This window comes from Calonectris borealis, unplaced genomic scaffold (assembly GCF_964195595.1).
Source record: "Calonectris borealis unplaced genomic scaffold, bCalBor7.hap1.2 HAP1_SCAFFOLD_114, whole genome shotgun sequence".
Lineage (NCBI taxonomy): Eukaryota > Metazoa > Chordata > Aves > Procellariiformes > Procellariidae > Calonectris > Calonectris borealis.
The window spans coordinates 27,501-32,500 of NW_027441502.1; positions in this window are offsets into that span (position 1 = coordinate 27,501).

The window sequence follows — 5,000 nt, forward strand, 5'->3', positions numbered from 1 at the left end:
CGCGCGCGCACCCGCGCCACCCGCTCCGCGCGGCGTCGGCCGGCTGGGGCTGACCCGCCCCCGAGGCCGGCCCGGCCGCCGATCGCAGGCGATCGGCGGGTAGGCGGGGAGAGGGACTCGCTCCCCTGCCGCGGGAGCACCGGACGTGCTAGAGGAGACAGCGACCCGACGAGGCGGGCGCGACCCCGGGACCCAGGCCCCTGCCGGGGCGGCTCGCTCCGCAGCGGGCGGGGATGCGGCACCGAGAGCCGACGCGACGGCGGCGGCAGCGGCGGCGGGGGACGCCCCCCGGCCGCCCGCGGCACGCCTCGGGGCCCACCCGGGCGGGTGCGGCCCCACGCTCGCCTTCTCGTCCCCGGTGGCTTTTCTGGCTCGGCCGCCCCGCCGCCCAGCGCTGCTCGCGGCCGGCACCCGCGGGTACCCGGACCGAGGCCGGCACCGGCGCCTCGCGTGCGATAGGACACCTGAGAGCTCGCGGGGCCACGCGGCCGTCACACAGCCCGGTTCGGTAAAGAAGCCCGAGGAACCCCTTCGCTCGGGGCAGCAGGACAACACCTCGCATGCGACGGGAAGCGAAGTGGAAAGGAGACCGCCCGGCCTGAACACCGGACACCGCCGTGGCTCCCTGTTACGGGGAGCACGGAAGAGCCGGCCCGCCGGGGGCCCTCTCCGACGCGACCCGAAAGGCCTCATCGATCAGGAAGGGAAAGGGGAGAGGAGAGACGGAAAGGAAGCACGGGCCCCACGGCCACGGTCCTGGGACAGCGACGGCCGCGCGCGCTCGCCGCCGCCCCGGGCGGGGCGGGCGGCAGAACGCGGGGCTCTGCGTGCGAGCGAGAGGGCAGCGTCTGCGGAGAGCCGCAACGGCGGCCTGGTCACCGGCAGAGCCGGCCCGCCGTGAAGCGTCTCCGACGCGCCCTGGGTGCCACCTCGATCGGGAGAGGAAGCGCGGGCCCCACGGCCACGGTCCTGGGACAGCGACGGCCGCGCGCGCTCGCCGCCGCCCCGGGCGGGGCGGGCGGCGGAACGCGGGGCTCTGCGTGCGAGCGAGGGGGCAGCGTCTCCGGAGAGCCGCAACGGCGGCCTGGTCACCGGCAGAGCCGGCCCGCCGTGAAGCGTCTCCGACGCGCCCAGGAACACCTCTGCAGGCGCTGCCTGCGGGTCTGGGTCGACTGAAGGGGGGGAGCGGGAGGTGCCGCCGGCCACCCGCTCCGCGCATCGATTCCCTTGAGCGAGGTCGACGGGACCGAGGGAAAGCCGCGGCAGGCTCGACTCCCCCGGTCTTCCAGCGTTCGAGTGCCGGCCACCGGTACCGGTCTTTGCCCTGCGCCCCGGGGAACCGCTTACCCCGGGGGAGGAGAAGGCCGAAGAAGACTAAGAGGCACCGCGCCTCACCCGTGCCATCCCCGGGTAACGGGGGCCGGGAAAAGCCGCTCAAGGCTCGACGCCCGCGGCCACTTGCCTTCGGCTGCCGGCCGCAGGGACCGGCCGCCCTTTTCTTCCCGCTTGCGCGGGCTCCAGCTTAGGGCTGGAGAAGTTTGGAAGGGCGAGGCGCCGCCACCTCGCCCGTACGAGTGCAGACCTTCCCAGCGAGCCCTCCTGCTACCAGGACTCGCGCCAGCAAAAAAGAGGACGAGGCGCCGCCGCCCCGCCTGCACCATCACCGGGCCCTCGGGGGCCGGGGCAAGCCGCGGCCGACTCGAGACCCCCCGGCTGTCTGCATTCGGCTGCCGGTGTTTCTGCCCGCTTCGCGGGCTCCAGCTTAAGGCCGGAGAAAAAGGACAAGGCGCCGCCACCTTGCCCGTCTCCATCACACGGCCCTCGGCAGCCGGCGGCAGCCCTGGTGGGCTGGGCACTCGCGGGCACCTCTGCCCCGGAACGGTGCCAGCACCCGCCTTTGCCATCATCGGGCCCCCCGGGGCCGAGGGAGGCTCGGCTCCCCCGGCCTTCCAGCGTTCGAGTGCCGGCGACCGCCACCGGCCGCCGGTCTTTGCCCTGCCCCGCGGGGAACCGCTTCTCCCGGGGGAAACGAGGACGAGGCGCCGCCGCCTCGCCTGCACGCCGCAGTCCCGTCACCGGGCCCGCCTGACACCACCAGCTGCCCGCGGAGGGCTCGCACCGGTGAAAACGGGACGCCGCCGCCCCGCCTGCGCCGTCAGTTGGGCCCTCGGGGGGCCGGGGGGGGAAGCCGCGGCAGGCTCGGCACCCCCCGGCCGTCTGCGTTCGGCTGGCCGGGAGCCGGCCGCCGCTCTCTCCGCCCGCTTCGCGGGCTCCAGCTTAAGGCTGGCACAAAGGGACGAGGTGCCGCCAACCTCGGTCGTCCCACCAACCGGGCCCTCTGGAGCCGGGAGTAAGCCGCGGCAGGCTCGACGCCCCCCGGCCGTCTGCCTCCGGCAGTGACCTTCACCATCACTGGGCCCCGGCTGGGTGCGTTCGAGTCTTTGCCCTGCCCTGCGGGATCCGGCCTTATGCCTCGTGCCGGTCGGCAACGGCCGCCGGAGCCGGCCGCCGGCTCCGGCTCTCCGCAGCTCCCGACCCCTCGGACACGCTGGGCTGGCTTGTCGGGCAAGCGCTGGGAGATGGCCGGACCGAAGAGACTGGAAGCTGGGCCGGACCACCGAGGGAACCGCCACGACGGCCGCCGAGCACCCCACTTTGCTGGCAGAACCGCGGGCCTTGCAGCCGCTGACGAGCGCTGCTCTGGAGACGAGTCACGGCTCGCTCCTATAGTACGGACCGGCACGTCCCCGCCGCCGGCAAGCTCCAAGAGCGGCGCCTCTGCGCACCGGGGAGGCGCGCCAACCACGCCGACTTTTACGATGACGTAACTGGAGGCAGCGAAAAACAGCGACCCCTTCGGCAGCTCCGACGAAGCAGCGGGGACAACACGTCTACCCCTCGGCCCCGGCAAGGCGACCAAGTCCCGCCGGAGCCGGGTAGACTTGGCCGCCCTTATCGCCGGACGCTACGCAACCAACAACCCGCGGTCGCCGGGTACCGCAGGCGGCCCCACGGGCTCCGAAAAGGGGTAGACCTGACGGCCGCCGCCGGCCCCGGAGCCGGGTAGACCTGACGGCCGCCGCCGGCCCCGGAGCCGGGTAGACCTGACGGCCGCCGGCGGCCCCGGAGCCGGGTAGACCTGACGGCCGCCGCCGGCCCCGGAGCCGGGTAGAGCTGACGGCCGCCGCCGGCCCCGGAGCCGGGTAGACCTGACGGCCGCCGCCGGCCCCGGAGCCGGGTAGACCTGACGGCCGCCGCCGGCCCCGGAGCCGGGTAGACCTGACGGCCGCCGCCGGCCCCGGAGCCGGGTAGACCTGACGGCCGCCGGCGGCCCCGGAGCCGGGTAGACCTGACGGCCGCCGCCGGCCCCGGAGCCGGGTAGACCTGACGGCCGCCGCCGGCCCCGGAGCCGGGTAGACCTGACGGCCGCCGCCGGCCCCGGAGCCGGGTAGACCTGACGGCCGCCGCCGAGCCCGGAGCCGGGTAGACCTGACGGCCGCCGCCGGGCCCGGAGCCGGGTAGACCTGACGGCCGCCGCCGGCCCCGGAGCCGGGTAGACCTGACGGCCGCCGCCGGGCCCGGAGCCGGGTAGACCTGACGGCCGCCGCCGGCCCCGGAGCCGGGTAGACCTGACGGCCGCCGCCGGCCCCGGAGCCGGGTAGACCTGACGGCCGCCGCCGGCCCCGGAGCCGGGTAGACCTGACGGCCGCCGCCGGCCCCGGAGCCGGGTAGACCTGACGGCCGCCGCCGGCCCCGGAGCCGGGTAGACCTGACGGCCGCCGCCGGCCCCGGAGCCGGGTAGACCTGACGGCCGCCGCCGGCCCCGGAGCCGGGTAGACCTGACGGCCGCCGCCGGCCCCGGAGCCGGGTAGACCTGACGGCCGCCGGCGGCCCCGGAGCCGGGTAGACCTGACGGCCGCCGGCGGCCCCGGAGCCGGGTAGACCTGACGGCCGCCGGCGGCCCCGGAGCCGGGTAGAGCTGACGGCCGCCGCCGGCCCCGGAGCCGGGTAGACCTGACGGCCGCCGCCGGCCCCGGAGCCGGGTAGACCTGACGGCCGCCGCCGGCCCCGGAGCCGGGTAGACCTGACGGCCGCCGGCGGCCCCGGAGCCGGGTAGACCTGACGGCCGCCGGCGGCCCCGGAGCCGGGTAGACCTGACGGCCGCCGCCGGCCCCGGAGCCGGGTAGACCTGACGGCCGCCGCCGGCCCCGGAGCCGGGTAGACCTGACGGCCGCCGCCGGCCCCGGAGCCGGGTAGACCTGACGGCCGCCGCCGGCCCCGGAGCCGGGTAGACCTGACGGCCGCCGCCGGCCCCGGAGCCGGGTAGACCTGACGGCCGCCGCCGGCCCCGGAGCCGGGTAGACCTGACGGCCGCCGCCGGCCCCGGAGCCGGGTAGACCTGACGGCCGCCGCCGGCCCCGGAGCCGGGTAGACCTGACGGCCGCCGCCGGCCCCGGAGCCGGGTAGACCTGACGGCCGCCGCCGGCCCCGGAGCCGGGTAGACCTGACGGCCGCCGCCGGCCCCGGAGCCGGGTAGACCTGACGGCCGCCGCCGGCCCCGGAGCCGGGTAGACCTGACGGCCGCCGGCGGCCCCGGAGCCGGGTAGACCTGACGGCCGCCGCCGGGCCCGGAGCCGGGTAGACCTGACGGCCGCCGCCGGCCCCGGAGCCGGGTAGACCTGACGGCCGCCGGCGGCCCCGGAGCCGGGTAGACCTGACGGCCGCCGGCGGCCCCGGAGCCGGGTAGACCTGACGGCCGCCGGCGGCCCCGGAGCCGGGTAGACCTGACGGCCGCCGGCGGCCCCGGAGCCGGGTAGACCTGACGGCCGCCGGCGGCCCCGGAGCCGGGTAGACCTGACGGCCCCTCCGTGCTCCGGGTCCGGCTGGACCGGGCTGCCGCCGTCTCCCGTCCGGGGGGTGTGTGGGGAGGTGGGGAACCGGGGGGGTGATTCGAGATTTAAGCGGGTCTGATACAAGGGCCACCCTGTCCCCGTCTTCCT